Below are 22,191 nucleotides of genomic sequence, written 5' to 3' on the forward strand. Positions count from 1 at the left end.
CCCACAGACACACCCCCACACCACACACTGCCCACACAGACACACCACCACACACCCCCACACACAGACACACCCCCACACACAGACACACACACCCACACCCCCCACAGACACACCCTACCCCAGACACACCCACACCCCACACAGACACACCCCACACTTACCACTGCTGGACTTCTCTGGCTCCACCCACTCTGCCTAGACTCCTCCTATTCACTCTATCCTCCATCCACCCACTTTGCCAGGCATGACTCCACTCTTACAGGACACACAGACACACCCCCTATACACACACACACACATTTTACTTACCAATTGGTGTGTTTGGCCCACCTCCAATTTACCTCTGCTGGACCACCATCAGTCATCTGGTGCCGAACCCGGGATTTGAACCCTAAGTCTCTGGCTGGAAGTCAGGAACTTACCCACTGGACCACACCGGTTTCCATGTCTGAAGCGTATCAAATCGTCCCTATAGCATGGTCATCCTTTTGATGTGCAATACAAGCCACAGGCAATGACACCAGGGCCTATATGTTGTTTATAGTTACTACTGCAACACTTTAGACCACCAGGAGCTATAGCTCAATGGTAAGTCTTGTGCCTGTGGTTATAAAGGATCTCACAGGACAAGGGTTCAAGTCCCGCAAACGCTGTCAAAGTGTCATAAGTTGGCAACATTTCAAATTCTTCTTTTATTTTCATTTCCTAATTTTAATTTCACTTGTAAAAACAGAGGAGAAAAGTGGCCACTCTTTTTGGCACGTGCGCCTCAAAATTACAAATCTTTTCCCTCATGACTTTCCACCAATCCCCCTTTATCTCAAGCAGGTGCAATAGGGGCAATGCCTTATCATCCTTTATCAATGCATTCATTATTTGTCCTTTAAATTTGGTATAATGTGGAGCGCAAATGTGGCCTCTGGGGCTTTAACTGATTAGAAGAATGCGAGGAAGGTGCTACACGGATAGGAAAATAGGTTGGATGGGGGTTATTTTTCATTTTGGTGTGAGCCAATCTCTCAAATCAGAGGTTTGGTGCCTATGAGGTTGGCTAGGAATAAAGGTCAGGAATGAGCTGTGGCTAATGAAATGATGGGTAAAGTTTGATGCAAGTGAAACTCCCTTTATTAGTTGCAATAAGAAGGTAGAAAGGTTGTTTTCTTCAAGAGGCAGAAAATGTTAGAGTCAGGCCTTTGCTTCAGCGGGTCTGCATCATGCCTGCTGCATCAGGACAAAGCAAAGCACAGCGCTGGGCTGGGCTGGGCTGGGCTGGGCTGGGCTGGGCTGGGCTGGGCTGGGCTGGGCCTTTATACACCCCCTTCCTTCCTTCCTTTGAAGGACGCCCACAAACGCCCACGAACGCCCAGCTACTGTAAAGAGGATGACTGCAGGCAATTTGGGACCCTGCTAAATGAGGGTGACGTCCCCATGTGCGGCCTCCAAGTGGAAAACTCCTTAGCCTAAGGTAGGTAGGCTGCTTTTGAATTTGACTGAAGACCATATGCGTGAGGTGGTATCAAGGCACAAGACGCCGACCATAACAGAAGAAAGGTAGCTTGGGAGAACAATATTTGCATTGGACAGCCTTCTTCCCATTCCCACTATTATGCTGCAGTTACTGTGTAGCGTTACTAGAGGGCAGCAGTATGAATATAAGAGCACACCAAGGGGGAGGTTTCAATTTGTTTCGCGCTGCTTTAGCTCCACAATAGTGACACAAACTAGCGCAAATTTTATTTTTTCTGATTTTCTTTCCAGCGCAAAACTGCTTTTGCGCTGGAAAGTGCCCTGTACGGAGCGCAAAGCACTGCTTTGGGTAACTTTGCGCCAAGGGGGCATTACATGGGTGGTACATGGGTGTTTCCATGCCGCAACCCATGCTTTTTGATGCAAAACCATATTCACAAAGATTTGAAAACATGGTTTTGCGCCAAAAGTTAACGCCCCTTCAAAGGAGGTGCAAACAGGAGAAATGCATTCATTTCTATGTGCTTTTCTCACTTTCCATGCGTACTTCACTGTGCAGCATGTATGCAAGGTGGGAAACCTTTGCATCGTGCCTAGCATAGTATTTTGTACAGGAAAGGTACCCTTCCTGTACAAAACCTACGCTACACTCATGCACACACCCTAGCGCTGCGGCGCTAAGCTATGTGCATGGCGCACGGCAGCTGAAATCAGCGCCGGCGCAAGGGAAAGACAAGGAGAGAGAGCCAAATCTTTAAAAATATGGCGCACTCCTGCTCATTCCCGGTCACGTAACGCAGCGCAGCCACGCAGGGTGCTGCGCTACGTTGCGTGACATTTAAAAAAATCTTCCCCCAAGGCTTTTTTTCCGCTTGCTGACATACCTCTTGTTCATGTTGGTCTTGCAGGACCTACGGAATGTAGGACTGCGATGACTGAGTGAATGAGCAATGAGGAATGGCTTCCCTGTATTTGTGGTGAAGAGGGAATGTTTGGAAGGTAAACAGCAAGGTGAATGTATCAAAGCATACATGTTTACTGAGTGGTTGAGTGTGTGACACCTGTCTCTATGAAGGGACATGTGAGAGAGGAACAGCAGCTCCATAGTCCTCGGATGGGAGAGGAAGCACAGATGAATATTTCCCTCAAATGAAAACACTCACACCTCCTCAAAGCTGACAAGTGCGATATGATGCTTTGCAGGTATAAGGAATTACCACGTTTGGTGCATAAAAATGTAATTTTAGTGAGGTTTTCCCAGAATGTCAGTAGCGCACTCTTTGTGAGGGTGCTTTAGGCCATAAATGTCAGGCACACCTCTGGGGGTATGCAGCCAAGAAAAACTTTGGGACGCTTGTTCCAGGTATCTGCCGGAAGGAAAGAAAGATACTAGGGAAAAGTTACAGAGGGAGCTAGGCTGCACAACATTTGGTCACGGTTGGACAGAAATCTTTAGTAGGGACTTTTGACAACCCCTCACTGTGGGACCAGGATCCCCATACCTCGTGCCTCTGACACCTTTTATGACATCTGGATACCACCATCTCATTACCTCTCAAATGTTCCATCCTGGTACCCCAGCTTTGGTAGTGCACCAACCACGTTTCAATCCTTTGAGGAATAAAAACTATGGGTAGCCCCCCCAAAATTAACCAGAAACCATGTCATTCTGTACCCCATCACCCTTTATAATGCACCCCCAAACCCCTTTTAATACTGCTACCCCACACAGACACACCCCCTACACACACAGACCCCACACACAGGCACACCCCACACTCACCCACCACACCCCCCCACACACACAGACAACCCCCCACACACACAGCCCACCCACACAGACAACCCCCCACACACAGACAACCCCCCACACAGACACACACCCCCACCGACACACCCCGACAACCCACACATACAGACACACCCCCTACAGGCACACCCCACCCACACAGACACACCGACAACCCCCCACACAGACACACCCACACCGACACACACCCCGCCCACACACACACCGCCCACACTGACAACCCCCGCTCACACACAGACAACCCCCCACACAGACACACCCACACCGACACACACAGACACCCCACACCAACACCGCCCACACACACACACACCCCACACAGACACACCCTGCCCACACACACAACCCCCACACACACATCCCCCGCTCACACACACACCCCGCTCACACACACTGACACACCCCCACACAGACACACCCCGCCCACACACACACACCCCACACAGACACACCCCGCCCACACAGACACACCCTGCCCACACAGACACACCCCGCCCAGACACACCCCGCCCACACAGACACACCCTGCCCACACAGACACACCCCGCCCACACAGACACACCCCGCCCACACAGACACACCCACACCCCACACAGACACACCCCCCACAGACACACCCCCACACCACACACTGCCCACACAGACACACCACCACACACCCCCACACACAGACACACCCCCACACACAGACACACACACCCACACCCCCCACAGACACACCCTACCCCAGACACACCCACACCCCACACAGACACACCCCACACTTACCACTGCTGGACTTCTCTGGCTCCACCCACTCTGCCTAGACTCCTCCTATTCACTCTATCCTCCATCCACCCACTTTGCCAGGCATGACTCCACTCTTACAGGACACACAGACACACCCCCTATACACACACACACACATTTTACTTACCAATTGGTGTGTTTGGCCCACCTCCAATTTACCTCTGCTGGACCACCATCAGTCATCTGGTGCCGAACCCGGGATTTGAACCCTAAGTCTCTGGCTGGAAGTCAGGAACTTACCCACTGGACCACACCGGTTTCCATGTCTGAAGCGTATCAAATCGTCCCTATAGCATGGTCATCCTTTTGATGTGCAATACAAGCCACAGGCAATGACACCAGGGCCTATATGTTGTTTATAGTTACTACTGCAACACTTTAGACCACCAGGAGCTATAGCTCAATGGTAAGTCTTGTGCCTGTGGTTATAAAGGATCTCACAGGACAAGGGTTCAAGTCCCGCAAACGCTGTCAAAGTGTCATAAGTTGGCAACATTTCAAATTCTTCTTTTATTTTCATTTCCTAATTTTAATTTCACTTGTAAAAACAGAGGAGAAAAGTGGCCACTCTTTTTGGCACGTGCGCCTCAAAATTACAAATCTTTTCCCTCATGACTTTCCACCAATCCCCCTTTATCTCAAGCAGGTGCAATAGGGGCAATGCCTTATCATCCTTTATCAATGCATTCATTATTTGTCCTTTAAATTTGGTATAATGTGGAGCGCAAATGTGGCCTCTGGGGCTTTAACTGATTAGAAGAATGCGAGGAAGGTGCTACACGGATAGGAAAATAGGTTGGATGGGGGTTATTTTTCATTTTGGTGTGAGCCAATCTCTCAAATCAGAGGTTTGGTGCCTATGAGGTTGGCTAGGAATAAAGGTCAGGAATGAGCTGTGGCTAATGAAATGATGGGTAAAGTTTGATGCAAGTGAAACTCCCTTTATTAGTTGCAATAAGAAGGTAGAAAGGTTGTTTTCTTCAAGAGGCAGAAAATGTTAGAGTCAGGCCTTTGCTTCAGCGGGTCTGCATCATGCCTGCTGCATCAGGACAAAGCAAAGCACAGCGCTGGGCTGGGCTGGGCTGGGCTGGGCCTTTATACACCCCCTTCCTTCCTTCCTTTGAAGGACGCCCACAAACGCCCACGAACGCCCAGCTACTGTAAAGAGGATGACTGCAGGCAATTTGGGACCCTGCTAAATGAGGGTGACGTCCCCATGTGCGGCCTCCAAGTGGAAAACTCCTTAGCCTAAGGTAGGTAGGCTGCTTTTGAATTTGACTGAAGACCATATGCGTGAGGTGGTATCAAGGCACAAGACGCCGACCATAACAGAAGAAAGGTAGCTTGGGAGAACAATATTTGCATTGGACAGCCTTCTTCCCATTCCCACTATTATGCTGCAGTTACTGTGTAGCGTTACTAGAGGGCAGCAGTATGAATATAAGAGCACACCAAGGGGGAGGTTTCAATTTGTTTCGCGCTGCTTTAGCTCCACAATAGTGACACAAACTAGCGCAAATTTTATTTTTTCTGATTTTCTTTCCAGCGCAAAACTGCTTTTGCGCTGGAAAGTGCCCTGTACGGAGCGCAAAGCACTGCTTTGGGTAACTTTGCGCCAAGGGGGCATTACATGGGTGGTACATGGGTGTTTCCATGCCGCAACCCATGCTTTTTGATGCAAAACCATATTCACAAAGATTTGAAAACATGGTTTTGCGCCAAAAGTTAACGCCCCTTCAAAGGAGGTGCAAACAGGAGAAATGCATTCATTTCTATGTGCTTTTCTCACTTTCCATGCGTACTTCACTGTGCAGCATGTATGCAAGGTGGGAAACCTTTGCATCGTGCCTAGCATAGTATTTTGTACAGGAAAGGTACCCTTCCTGTACAAAACCTACGCTACACTCATGCACACACCCTAGCGCTGCGGCGCTAAGCTATGTGCATGGCGCACGGCAGCTGAAATCAGCGCCGGCGCAAGGGAAAGACAAGGAGAGAGAGCCAAATCTTTAAAAATATGGCGCACTCCTGCTCATTCCCGGTCACGTAACGCAGCGCAGCCACGCAGGGTGCTGCGCTACGTTGCGTGACATTTAAAAAAATCTTCCCCCAAGGCTTTTTTTCCGCTTGCTGACATACCTCTTGTTCATGTTGGTCTTGCAGGACCTACGGAATGTAGGACTGCGATGACTGAGTGAATGAGCAATGAGGAATGGCTTCCCTGTATTTGTGGTGAAGAGGGAATGTTTGGAAGGTAAACAGCAAGGTGAATGTATCAAAGCATACATGTTTACTGAGTGGTTGAGTGTGTGACACCTGTCTCTATGAAGGGACATGTGAGAGAGGAACAGCAGCTCCATAGTCCTCGGATGGGAGAGGAAGCACAGATGAATATTTCCCTCAAATGAAAACACTCACACCTCCTCAAAGCTGACAAGTGCGATATGATGCTTTGCAGGTATAAGGAATTACCACGTTTGGTGCATAAAAATGTAATTTTAGTGAGGTTTTCCCAGAATGTCAGTAGCGCACTCTTTGTGAGGGTGCTTTAGGCCATAAATGTCAGGCACACCTCTGGGGGTATGCAGCCAAGAAAAACTTTGGGACGCTTGTTCCAGGTATCTGCCGGAAGGAAAGAAAGATACTAGGGAAAAGTTACAGAGGGAGCTAGGCTGCACAACATTTGGTCACGGTTGGACAGAAATCTTTAGTAGGGACTTTTGACAACCCCTCACTGTGGGACCAGGATCCCCATACCTCGTGCCTCTGACACCTTTTATGACATCTGGATACCACCATCTCATTACCTCTCAAATGTTCCATCCTGGTACCCCAGCTTTGGTAGTGCACCAACCACGTTTCAATCCTTTGAGGAATAAAAACTATGGGTAGCCCCCCCAAAATTAACCAGAAACCATGTCATTCTGTACCCCATCACCCTTTATAATGCACCCCCAAACCCCTTTTAATACTGCTACCCCACACAGACACACCCCCTACACACACAGACCCCACACACAGGCACACCCCACACTCACCCACCACACCCCCCCACACACACAGACAACCCCCCACACACACAGCCCACCCACACAGACAACCCCCCACACACAGACAACCCCCCACACAGACACACACCCCCACCGACACACCCCGACAACCCACACATACAGACACACCCCCTACAGGCACACCCCACCCACACAGACACACCGACAACCCCCCACACAGACACACCCACACCGACACACACCCCGCCCACACACACACCGCCCACACTGACAACCCCCGCTCACACACAGACAACCCCCCACACAGACACACCCACACCGACACACACAGACACCCCACACCAACACCGCCCACACACACACACACCCCACACAGACACACCCTGCCCACACACACAACCCCCACACACACATCCCCCGCTCACACACACACCCCGCTCACACACACTGACACACCCCCACACAGACACACCCCGCCCACACACACACACCCCACACAGACACACCCCGCCCACACAGACACACCCTGCCCACACAGACACACCCCGCCCAGACACACCCCGCCCACACAGACACACCCTGCCCACACAGACACACCCCGCCCACACAGACACACCCCGCCCACACAGACACACCCACACCCCACACAGACACACCCCCCACAGACACACCCCCACACCACACACTGCCCACACAGACACACCACCACACACCCCCACACACAGACACACCCCCACACACAGACACACACACCCACACCCCCCACAGACACACCCTACCCCAGACACACCCACACCCCACACAGACACACCCCACACTTACCACTGCTGGACTTCTCTGGCTCCACCCACTCTGCCTAGACTCCTCCTATTCACTCTATCCTCCATCCACCCACTTTGCCAGGCATGACTCCACTCTTACAGGACACACAGACACACCCCCTATACACACACACACACATTTTACTTACCAATTGGTGTGTTTGGCCCACCTCCAATTTACCTCTGCTGGACCACCATCAGTCATCTGGTGCCGAACCCGGGATTTGAACCCTAAGTCTCTGGCTGGAAGTCAGGAACTTACCCACTGGACCACACCGGTTTCCATGTCTGAAGCGTATCAAATCGTCCCTATAGCATGGTCATCCTTTTGATGTGCAATACAAGCCACAGGCAATGACACCAGGGCCTATATGTTGTTTATAGTTACTACTGCAACACTTTAGACCACCAGGAGCTATAGCTCAATGGTAAGTCTTGTGCCTGTGGTTATAAAGGATCTCACAGGACAAGGGTTCAAGTCCCGCAAACGCTGTCAAAGTGTCATAAGTTGGCAACATTTCAAATTCTTCTTTTATTTTCATTTCCTAATTTTAATTTCACTTGTAAAAACAGAGGAGAAAAGTGGCCACTCTTTTTGGCACGTGCGCCTCAAAATTACAAATCTTTTCCCTCATGACTTTCCACCAATCCCCCTTTATCTCAAGCAGGTGCAATAGGGGCAATGCCTTATCATCCTTTATCAATGCATTCATTATTTGTCCTTTAAATTTGGTATAATGTGGAGCGCAAATGTGGCCTCTGGGGCTTTAACTGATTAGAAGAATGCGAGGAAGGTGCTACACGGATAGGAAAATAGGTTGGATGGGGGTTATTTTTCATTTTGGTGTGAGCCAATCTCTCAAATCAGAGGTTTGGTGCCTATGAGGTTGGCTAGGAATAAAGGTCAGGAATGAGCTGTGGCTAATGAAATGATGGGTAAAGTTTGATGCAAGTGAAACTCCCTTTATTAGTTGCAATAAGAAGGTAGAAAGGTTGTTTTCTTCAAGAGGCAGAAAATGTTAGAGTCAGGCCTTTGCTTCAGCGGGTCTGCATCATGCCTGCTGCATCAGGACAAAGCAAAGCACAGCGCTGGGCTGGGCTGGGCTGGGCTGGGCCTTTATACACCCCCTTCCTTCCTTCCTTTGAAGGACGCCCACAAACGCCCACGAACGCCCAGCTACTGTAAAGAGGATGACTGCAGGCAATTTGGGACCCTGCTAAATGAGGGTGACGTCCCCATGTGCGGCCTCCAAGTGGAAAACTCCTTAGCCTAAGGTAGGTAGGCTGCTTTTGAATTTGACTGAAGACCATATGCGTGAGGTGGTATCAAGGCACAAGACGCCGACCATAACAGAAGAAAGGTAGCTTGGGAGAACAATATTTGCATTGGACAGCCTTCTTCCCATTCCCACTATTATGCTGCAGTTACTGTGTAGCGTTACTAGAGGGCAGCAGTATGAATATAAGAGCACACCAAGGGGGAGGTTTCAATTTGTTTCGCGCTGCTTTAGCTCCACAATAGTGACACAAACTAGCGCAAATTTTATTTTTTCTGATTTTCTTTCCAGCGCAAAACTGCTTTTGCGCTGGAAAGTGCCCTGTACGGAGCGCAAAGCACTGCTTTGGGTAACTTTGCGCCAAGGGGGCATTACATGGGTGGTACATGGGTGTTTCCATGCCGCAACCCATGCTTTTTGATGCAAAACCATATTCACAAAGATTTGAAAACATGGTTTTGCGCCAAAAGTTAACGCCCCTTCAAAGGAGGTGCAAACAGGAGAAATGCATTCATTTCTATGTGCTTTTCTCACTTTCCATGCGTACTTCACTGTGCAGCATGTATGCAAGGTGGGAAACCTTTGCATCGTGCCTAGCATAGTATTTTGTACAGGAAAGGTACCCTTCCTGTACAAAACCTACGCTACACTCATGCACACACCCTAGCGCTGCGGCGCTAAGCTATGTGCATGGCGCACGGCAGCTGAAATCAGCGCCGGCGCAAGGGAAAGACAAGGAGAGAGAGCCAAATCTTTAAAAATATGGCGCACTCCTGCTCATTCCCGGTCACGTAACGCAGCGCAGCCACGCAGGGTGCTGCGCTACGTTGCGTGACATTTAAAAAAATCTTCCCCCAAGGCTTTTTTTCCGCTTGCTGACATACCTCTTGTTCATGTTGGTCTTGCAGGACCTACGGAATGTAGGACTGCGATGACTGAGTGAATGAGCAATGAGGAATGGCTTCCCTGTATTTGTGGTGAAGAGGGAATGTTTGGAAGGTAAACAGCAAGGTGAATGTATCAAAGCATACATGTTTACTGAGTGGTTGAGTGTGTGACACCTGTCTCTATGAAGGGACATGTGAGAGAGGAACAGCAGCTCCATAGTCCTCGGATGGGAGAGGAAGCACAGATGAATATTTCCCTCAAATGAAAACACTCACACCTCCTCAAAGCTGACAAGTGCGATATGATGCTTTGCAGGTATAAGGAATTACCACGTTTGGTGCATAAAAATGTAATTTTAGTGAGGTTTTCCCAGAATGTCAGTAGCGCACTCTTTGTGAGGGTGCTTTAGGCCATAAATGTCAGGCACACCTCTGGGGGTATGCAGCCAAGAAAAACTTTGGGACGCTTGTTCCAGGTATCTGCCGGAAGGAAAGAAAGATACTAGGGAAAAGTTACAGAGGGAGCTAGGCTGCACAACATTTGGTCACGGTTGGACAGAAATCTTTAGTAGGGACTTTTGACAACCCCTCACTGTGGGACCAGGATCCCCATACCTCGTGCCTCTGACACCTTTTATGACATCTGGATACCACCATCTCATTACCTCTCAAATGTTCCATCCTGGTACCCCAGCTTTGGTAGTGCACCAACCACGTTTCAATCCTTTGAGGAATAAAAACTATGGGTAGCCCCCCCAAAATTAACCAGAAACCATGTCATTCTGTACCCCATCACCCTTTATAATGCACCCCCAAACCCCTTTTAATACTGCTACCCCACACAGACACACCCCCTACACACACAGACCCCACACACAGGCACACCCCACACTCACCCACCACACCCCCCCACACACACAGACAACCCCCCACACACACAGCCCACCCACACAGACAACCCCCCACACACAGACAACCCCCCACACAGACACACACCCCCACCGACACACCCCGACAACCCACACATACAGACACACCCCCTACAGGCACACCCCACCCACACAGACACACCGACAACCCCCCACACAGACACACCCACACCGACACACACCCCGCCCACACACACACCGCCCACACTGACAACCCCCGCTCACACACAGACAACCCCCCACACAGACACACCCACACCGACACACACAGACACCCCACACCAACACCGCCCACACACACACACACCCCACACAGACACACCCTGCCCACACACACAACCCCCACACACACATCCCCCGCTCACACACACACCCCGCTCACACACACTGACACACCCCCACACAGACACACCCCGCCCACACACACACACCCCACACAGACACACCCCGCCCACACAGACACACCCTGCCCACACAGACACACCCCGCCCACACAGACACACCCCGCCCACACAGACACACCCACACCCCACACAGACACACCCCCCACAGACACACCCCCACACCACACACTGCCCACACAGACACACCACCACACACCCCCACACACAGACACACCCCCACACACAGACACACACACCCACACCCCCCACAGACACACCCTACCCCAGACACACCCACACCCCACACAGACACACCCCACACTTACCACTGCTGGACTTCTCTGGCTCCACCCACTCTGCCTAGACTCCTCCTATTCACTCTATCCTCCATCCACCCACTTTGCCAGGCATGACTCCACTCTTACAGGACACACAGACACACCCCCTATACACACACACACACATTTTACTTACCAATTGGTGTGTTTGGCCCACCTCCAATTTACCTCTGCTGGACCACCATCAGTCATCTGGTGCCGAACCCGGGATTTGAACCCTAAGTCTCTGGCTGGAAGTCAGGAACTTACCCACTGGACCACACCGGTTTCCATGTCTGAAGCGTATCAAATCGTCCCTATAGCATGGTCATCCTTTTGATGTGCAATACAAGCCACAGGCAATGACACCAGGGCCTATATGTTGTTTATAGTTACTACTGCAACACTTTAGACCACCAGGAGCTATAGCTCAATGGTAAGTCTTGTGCCTGTGGTTATAAAGGATCTCACAGGACAAGGGTTCAAGTCCCGCAAACGCTGTCAAAGTGTCATAAGTTGGCAACATTTCAAATTCTTCTTTTATTTTCATTTCCTAATTTTAATTTCACTTGTAAAAACAGAGGAGAAAAGTGGCCACTCTTTTTGGCACGTGCGCCTCAAAATTACAAATCTTTTCCCTCATGACTTTCCACCAATCCCCCTTTATCTCAAGCAGGTGCAATAGGGGCAATGCCTTATCATCCTTTATCAATGCATTCATTATTTGTCCTTTAAATTTGGTATAATGTGGAGCGCAAATGTGGCCTCTGGGGCTTTAACTGATTAGAAGAATGCGAGGAAGGTGCTACACGGATAGGAAAATAGGTTGGATGGGGGTTATTTTTCATTTTGGTGTGAGCCAATCTCTCAAATCAGAGGTTTGGTGCCTATGAGGTTGGCTAGGAATAAAGGTCAGGAATGAGCTGTGGCTAATGAAATGATGGGTAAAGTTTGATGCAAGTGAAACTCCCTTTATTAGTTGCAATAAGAAGGTAGAAAGGTTGTTTTCTTCAAGAGGCAGAAAATGTTAGAGTCAGGCCTTTGCTTCAGCGGGTCTGCATCATGCCTGCTGCATCAGGACAAAGCAAAGCACAGCGCTGGGCTGGGCTGGGCTGGGCTGGGCTGGGCTGGGCTGGGCTGGGCTGGGCTGGGCCTTTATACACCCCCTTCCTTCCTTCCTTTGAAGGACGCCCACAAACGCCCACGAACGCCCAGCTACTGTAAAGAGGATGACTGCAGGCAATTTGGGACCCTGCTAAATGAGGGTGACGTCCCCATGTGCGGCCTCCAAGTGGAAAACTCCTTAGCCTAAGGTAGGTAGGCTGCTTTTGAATTTGACTGAAGACCATATGCGTGAGGTGGTATCAAGGCACAAGACGCCGACCATAACAGAAGAAAGGTAGCTTGGGAGAACAATATTTGCATTGGACAGCCTTCTTCCCATTCCCACTATTATGCTGCAGTTACTGTGTAGCGTTACTAGAGGGCAGCAGTATGAATATAAGAGCACACCAAGGGGGAGGTTTCAATTTGTTTCGCGCTGCTTTAGCTCCACAATAGTGACACAAACTAGCGCAAATTTTATTTTTTCTGATTTTCTTTCCAGCGCAAAACTGCTTTTGCGCTGGAAAGTGCCCTGTACGGAGCGCAAAGCACTGCTTTGGGTAACTTTGCGCCAAGGGGGCATTACATGGGTGGTACATGGGTGTTTCCATGCCGCAACCCATGCTTTTTGATGCAAAACCATATTCACAAAGATTTGAAAACATGGTTTTGCGCCAAAAGTTAACGCCCCTTCAAAGGAGGTGCAAACAGGAGAAATGCATTCATTTCTATGTGCTTTTCTCACTTTCCATGCGTACTTCACTGTGCAGCATGTATGCAAGGTGGGAAACCTTTGCATCGTGCCTAGCATAGTATTTTGTACAGGAAAGGTACCCTTCCTGTACAAAACCTACGCTACACTCATGCACACACCCTAGCGCTGCGGCGCTAAGCTATGTGCATGGCGCACGGCAGCTGAAATCAGCGCCGGCGCAAGGGAAAGACAAGGAGAGAGAGCCAAATCTTTAAAAATATGGCGCACTCCTGCTCATTCCCGGTCACGTAACGCAGCGCAGCCACGCAGGGTGCTGCGCTACGTTGCGTGACATTTAAAAAAATCTTCCCCCAAGGCTTTTTTTCCGCTTGCTGACATACCTCTTGTTCATGTTGGTCTTGCAGGACCTACGGAATGTAGGACTGCGATGACTGAGTGAATGAGCAATGAGGAATGGCTTCCCTGTATTTGTGGTGAAGAGGGAATGTTTGGAAGGTAAACAGCAAGGTGAATGTATCAAAGCATACATGTTTACTGAGTGGTTGAGTGTGTGACACCTGTCTCTATGAAGGGACATGTGAGAGAGGAACAGCAGCTCCATAGTCCTCGGATGGGAGAGGAAGCACAGATGAATATTTCCCTCAAATGAAAACACTCACACCTCCTCAAAGCTGACAAGTGCGATATGATGCTTTGCAGGTATAAGGAATTACCACGTTTGGTGCATAAAAATGTAATTTTAGTGAGGTTTTCCCAGAATGTCAGTAGCGCACTCTTTGTGAGGGTGCTTTAGGCCATAAATGTCAGGCACACCTCTGGGGGTATGCAGCCAAGAAAAACTTTGGGACGCTTGTTCCAGGTATCTGCCGGAAGGAAAGAAAGATACTAGGGAAAAGTTACAGAGGGAGCTAGGCTGCACAACATTTGGTCACGGTTGGACAGAAATCTTTAGTAGGGACTTTTGACAACCCCTCACTGTGGGACCAGGATCCCCATACCTCGTGCCTCTGACACCTTTTATGACATCTGGATACCACCATCTCATTACCTCTCAAATGTTCCATCCTGGTACCCCAGCTTTGGTAGTGCACCAACCACGTTTCAATCCTTTGAGGAATAAAAACTATGGGTAGCCCCCCCAAAATTAACCAGAAACCATGTCATTCTGTACCCCATCACCCTTTATAATGCACCCCCAAACCCCTTTTAATACTGCTACCCCACACAGACACACCCCCTACACACACAGACCCCACACACAGGCACACCCCACACTCACCCACCACACCCCCCCACACACACAGACAACCCCCCACACACACAGCCCACCCACACAGACAACCCCCCACACACAGACAACCCCCCACACAGACACACACCCCCACCGACACACCCCGACAACCCACACATACAGACACACCCCCTACAGGCACACCCCACCCACACAGACACACCGACAACCCCCCACACAGACACACCCACACCGACACACACCCCGCCCACACACACACCGCCCACACTGACAACCCCCGCTCACACACAGACAACCCCCCACACAGACACACCCACACCGACACACACAGACACCCCACACCAACACCGCCCACACACACACACACCCCACACAGACACACCCTGCCCACACACACAACCCCCACACACACATCCCCCGCTCACACACACACCCCGCTCACACACACTGACACACCCCCACACAGACACACCCCGCCCACACACACACACCCCACACAGACACACCCCGCCCACACAGACACACCCTGCCCACACAGACACACCCCGCCCAGACACACCCCGCCCACACAGACACACCCTGCCCACACAGACACACCCCGCCCACACAGACACACCCCGCCCACACAGACACACCCACACCCCACACAGACACACCCCCCACAGACACACCCCCACACCACACACTGCCCACACAGACACACCACCACACACCCCCACACACAGACACACCCCCACACACAGACACACACACCCACACCCCCCACAGACACACCCTACCCCAGACACACCCACACCCCACACAGACACACCCCACACTTACCACTGCTGGACTTCTCTGGCTCCACCCACTCTGCCTAGACTCCTCCTATTCACTCTATCCTCCATCCACCCACTTTGCCAGGCATGACTCCACTCTTACAGGACACACAGACACACCCCCTATACACACACACACACATTTTACTTACCAATTGGTGTGTTTGGCCCACCTCCAATTTACCTCTGCTGGACCACCATCAGTCATCTGGTGCCGAACCCGGGATTTGAACCCTAAGTCTCTGGCTGGAAGTCAGGAACTTACCCACTGGACCACACCGGTTTCCATGTCTGAAGCGTATCAAATCGTCCCTATAGCATGGTCATCCTTTTGATGTGCAATACAAGCCACAGGCAATGACACCAGGGCCTATATGTTGTTTATAGTTACTACTGCAACACTTTAGACCACCAGGAGCTATAGCTCAATGGTAAGTCTTGTGCCTGTGGTTATAAAGGATCTCACAGGACAAGGGTTCAAGTCCCGCAAACGCTGTCAAAGTGTCATAAGTTGGCAACATTTCAAATTCTTCTTTTATTTTCATTTCCTAATTTTAATTTCACTTGTAAAAACAGAGGAGAAAAGTGGCCACTCTTTTTGGCACGTGCGCCTCAAAATTACAAATCTTTTCCCTCATGACTTTCCACCAATCCCCCTTTATCTCAAGCAGGTGCAATAGGGGCAATGCCTTATCATCCTTTATCAATGCATTCATTATTTGTCCTTTAAATTTGGTATAATGTGGAGCGCAAATGTGGCCTCTGGGGCTTTAACTGATTAGAAGAATGCGAGGAAGGTGCTACACGGATAGGAAAATAGGTTGGATGGGGGTTATTTTTCATTTTGGTGTGAGCCAATCTCTCAAATCAGAGGTTTGGTGCCTATGAGGTTGGCTAGGAATAAAGGTCAGGAATGAGCTGTGGCTAATGAAATGATGGGTAAAGTTTGATGCAAGTGAAACTCCCTTTATTAGTTGCAATAAGAAGGTAGAAAGGTTGTTTTCTTCAAGAGGCAGAAAATGTTAGAGTCAGGCCTTTGCTTCAGCGGGTCTGCATCATGCCTGCTGCATCAGGACAAAGCAAAGCACAGCGCTGGGCTGGGCTGGGCTGGGCTGGGCCTTTATACACCCCCTTCCTTCCTTCCTTTGAAGGACGCCCACAAACGCCCACGAACGCCCAGCTACTGTAAAGAGGATGACTGCAGGCAATTTGGGACCCTGCTAAATGAGGGTGACGTCCCCATGTGCGGCCTCCAAGTGGAAAACTCCTTAGCCTAAGGTAGGTAGGCTGCTTTTGAATTTGACTGAAGACCATATGCGTGAGGTGGTATCAAGGCACAAGACGCCGACCATAACAGAAGAAAGGTAGCTTGGGAGAACAATATTTGCATTGGACAGCCTTCTTCCCATTCCCACTATTATGCTGCAGTTACTGTGTAGCGTTACTAGAGGGCAGCAGTATGAATATAAGAGCACACCAAGGGGGAGGTTTCAATTTGTTTCGCGCTGCTTTAGCTCCACAATAGTGACACAAACTAGCGCAAATTTTATTTTTTCTGATTTTCTTTCCAGCGCAAAACTGCTTTTGCGCTGGAAAGTGCCCTGTACGGAGCGCAAAGCACTGCTTTGGGTAACTTTGCGCCAAGGGGGCATTACATGGGTGGTACATGGGTGTTTCCATGCCGCAACCCATGCTTTTTGATGCAAAACCATATTCACAAAGATTTGAAAACATGGTTTTGCGCCAAAAGTTAACGCCCCTTCAAAGGAGGTGCAAACAGGAGAAATGCATTCATTTCTATGTGCTTTTCTCACTTTCCATGCGTACTTCACTGTGCAGCATGTATGCAAGGTGGGAAACCTTTGCATCGTGCCTAGCATAGTATTTTGTACAGGAAAGGTACCCTTCCTGTACAAAACCTACGCTACACTCATGCACACACCCTAGCGCTGCGGCGCTAAGCTATGTGCATGGCGCACGGCAGCTGAAATCAGCGCCGGCGCAAGGGAAAGACAAGGAGAGAGAGCCAAATCTTTAAAAATATGGCGCACTCCTGCTCATTCCCGGTCACGTAACGCAGCGCAGCCACGCAGGGTGCTGCGCTACGTTGCGTGACATTTAAAAAAATCTTCCCCCAAGGCTTTTTTTCCGCTTGCTGACATACCTCTTGTTCATGTTGGTCTTGCAGGACCTACGGAATGTAGGACTGCGATGACTGAGTGAATGAGCAATGAGGAATGGCTTCCCTGTATTTGTGGTGAAGAGGGAATGTTTGGAAGGTAAACAGCAAGGTGAATGTATCAAAGCATACATGTTTACTGAGTGGTTGAGTGTGTGACACCTGTCTCTATGAAGGGACATGTGAGAGAGGAACAGCAGCTCCATAGTCCTCGGATGGGAGAGGAAGCACAGATGAATATTTCCCTCAAATGAAAACACTCACACCTCCTCAAAGCTGACAAGTGCGATATGATGCTTTGCAGGTATAAGGAATTACCACGTTTGGTGCATAAAAATGTAATTTTAGTGAGGTTTTCCCAGAATGTCAGTAGCGCACTCTTTGTGAGGGTGCTTTAGGCCATAAATGTCAGGCACACCTCTGGGGGTATGCAGCCAAGAAAAACTTTGGGACGCTTGTTCCAGGTATCTGCCGGAAGGAAAGAAAGATACTAGGGAAAAGTTACAGAGGGAGCTAGGCTGCACAACATTTGGTCACGGTTGGACAGAAATCTTTAGTAGGGACTTTTGACAACCCCTCACTGTGGGACCAGGATCCCCATACCTCGTGCCTCTGACACCTTTTATGACATCTGGATACCACCATCTCATTACCTCTCAAATGTTCCATCCTGGTACCCCAGCTTTGGTAGTGCACCAACCACGTTTCAATCCTTTGAGGAATAAAAACTATGGGTAGCCCCCCCAAAATTAACCAGAAACCATGTCATTCTGTACCCCATCACCCTTTATAATGCACCCCCAAACCCCTTTTAATACTGCTACCCCACACAGACACACCCCCTACACACACAGACCCCACACACAGGCACACCCCACACTCACCCACCACACCCCCCCACACACACAGACAACCCCCCACACACACAGCCCACCCACACAGACAACCCCCCACACACAGACAACCCCCCACACAGACACACACCCCCACCGACACACCCCGACAACCCACACATACAGACACACCCCCTACAGGCACACCCCACCCACACAGACACACCGACAACCCCCCACACAGACACACCCACACCGACACACACCCCGCCCACACACACACCGCCCACACTGACAACCCCCGCTCACACACAGACAACCCCCCACACAGACACACCCACACCGACACACACAGACACCCCACACCAACACCGCCCACACACACACACACCCCACACAGACACACCCTGCCCACACACACAACCCCCACACACACATCCCCCGCTCACACACACACCCCGCTCACACACACTGACACACCCCCACACAGACACACCCCGCCCACACACACACACCCCACACAGACACACCCCGCCCACACAGACACACCCTGCCCACACAGACACACCCCGCCCAGACACACCCCGCCCACACAGACACACCCTGCCCACACAGACACACCCCGCCCACACAGACACACCCCGCCCACACAGACACACCCACACCCCACACAGACACACCCCCCACAGACACACCCCCACACCACACACTGCCCACACAGACACACCACCACACACCCCCACACACAGACACACCCCCACACACAGACACACACACCCACACCCCCCACAGACACACCCTACCCCAGACACACCCACACCCCACACAGACACACCCCACACTTACCACTGCTGGACTTCTCTGGCTCCACCCACTCTGCCTAGACTCCTCCTATTCACTCTATCCTCCATCCACCCACTTTGCCAGGCATGACTCCACTCTTACAGGACACACAGACACACCCCCTATACACACACACACACATTTTACTTACCAATTGGTGTGTTTGGCCCACCTCCAATTTACCTCTGCTGGACCACCATCAGTCATCTGGTGCCGAACCCGGGATTTGAACCCTAAGTCTCTGGCTGGAAGTCAGGAACTTACCCACTGGACCACACCGGTTTCCATGTCTGAAGCGTATCAAATCGTCCCTATAGCATGGTCATCCTTTTGATGTGCAATACAAGCCACAGGCAATGACACCAGGGCCTATATGTTGTTTATAGTTACTACTGCAACACTTTAGACCACCAGGAGCTATAGCTCAATGGTAAGTCTTGTGCCTGTGGTTATAAAGGATCTCACAGGACAAGGGTTCAAGTCCCGCAAACGCTGTCAAAGTGTCATAAGTTGGCAACATTTCAAATTCTTCTTTTATTTTCATTTCCTAATTTTAATTTCACTTGTAAAAACAGAGGAGAAAAGTGGCCACTCTTTTTGGCACGTGCGCCTCAAAATTACAAATCTTTTCCCTCATGACTTTCCACCAATCCCCCTTTATCTCAAGCAGGTGCAATAGGGGCAATGCCTTATCATCCTTTATCAATGCATTCATTATTTGTCCTTTAAATTTGGTATAATGTGGAGCGCAAATGTGGCCTCTGGGGCTTTAACTGATTAGAAGAATGCGAGGAAGGTGCTACACGGATAGGAAAATAGGTTGGATGGGGGTTATTTTTCATTTTGGTGTGAGCCAATCTCTCAAATCAGAGGTTTGGTGCCTATGAGGTTGGCTAGGAATAAAGGTCAGGAATGAGCTGTGGCTAATGAAATGATGGGTAAAGTTTGATGCAAGTGAAACTCCCTTTATTAGTTGCAATAAGAAGGTAGAAAGGTTGTTTTCTTCAAGAGGCAGAAAATGTTAGAGTCAGGCCTTTGCTTCAGCGGGTCTGCATCATGCCTGCTGCATCAGGACAAAGCAAAGCACAGCGCTGGGCTGGGCTGGGCTGGGCTGGGCTGGGCTGGGCTGGGCTGGGCTGGGCTGGGCTGGGCCTTTATACACCCCCTTCCTTCCTTCCTTTGAAGGAGGCCCACAAACGCCCACGAACGCCCAGCTACTGTAAAGAGGATGACTGCAGGCAATTTGGGACCCTGCTAAATGAGGGTGACGTCCCCATGTGCGGCCTCCAAGTGGAAAACTCCTTAGCCTAAGGTAGGTAGGCTGCTTTTGAATTTGACTGAAGACCATATGCGTGAGGTGGTATCAAGGCACAAGACGCCGACCATAACAGAAGAAAGGTAGCTTGGGAGAACAATATTTGCATTGGACAGCCTTCTTCCCATTCCCACTATTATGCTGCAGTTACTGTGTAGCGTTACTAGAGGGCAGCAGTATGAATATAAGAGCACACCAAGGGGGAGGTTTCAATTTGTTTCGCGCTGCTTTAGCTCCACAATAGTGACACAAACTAGCGCAAATTTTATTTTTTCTGATTTTCTTTCCAGCGCAAAACTGCTTTTGCGCTGGAAAGTGCCCTGTACGGAGCGCAAAGCACTGCTTTGGGTAACTTTGCGCCAAGGGGGCATTACATGGGTGGTACATGGGTGTTTCCATGCCGCAACCCATGCTTTTTGATGCAAAACCATATTCACAAAGATTTGAAAACATGGTTTTGCGCCAAAAGTTAACGCCCCTTCAAAGGAGGTGCAAACAGGAGAAATGCATTCATTTCTATGTGCTTTTCTCACTTTCCATGCGTACTTCACTGTGCAGCATGTATGCAAGGTGGGAAACCTTTGCATCGTGCCTAGCATAGTATTTTGTACAGGAAAGGTACCCTTCCTGTACAAAACCTACGCTACACTCATGCACACACCCTAGCGCTGCGGCGCTAAGCTATGTGCATGGCGCACGGCAGCTGAAATCAGCGCCGGCGCAAGGGAAAGACAAGGAGAGAGAGCCAAATCTTTAAAAATATGGCGCACTCCTGCTCATTCCCGGTCACGTAACGCAGCGCAGCCACGCAGGGTGCTGCGCTACGTTGCGTGACATTTAAAAAAATCTTCCCCCAAGGCTTTTTTTCCGCTTGCTGACATACCTCTTGTTCATGTTGGTCTTGCAGGACCTACGGAATGTAGGACTGCGATGACTGAGTGAATGAGCAATGAGGAATGGCTTCCCTGTATTTGTGGTGAAGAGGGAATGTTTGGAAGGTAAACAGCAAGGTGAATGTATCAAAGCATACATGTTTACTGAGTGGTTGAGTGTGTGACACCTGTCTCTATGAAGGGACATGTGAGAGAGGAACAGCAGCTCCATAGTCCTCGGATGGGAGAGGAAGCACAGATGAATATTTCCCTCAAATGAAAACACTCACACCTCCTCAAAGCTGACAAGTGCGATATGATGCTTTGCAGGTATAAGGAATTACCACGTTTGGTGCATAAAAATGTAATTTTAGTGAGGTTTTCCCAGAATGTCAGTAGCGCACTCTTTGTGAGGGTGCTTTAGGCCATAAATGTCAGGCACACCTCTGGGGGTATGCAGCCAAGAAAAACTTTGGGACGCTTGTTCCAGGTATCTGCCGGAAGGAAAGAAAGATACTAGGGAAAAGTTACAGAGGGAGCTAGGCTGCACAACATTTGGTCACGGT

Source organism: Triturus cristatus, chromosome 2_1, assembly GCF_964204655.1.
Source record: "Triturus cristatus chromosome 2_1, aTriCri1.1, whole genome shotgun sequence".
NCBI lineage: Eukaryota > Metazoa > Chordata > Amphibia > Caudata > Salamandridae > Triturus > Triturus cristatus.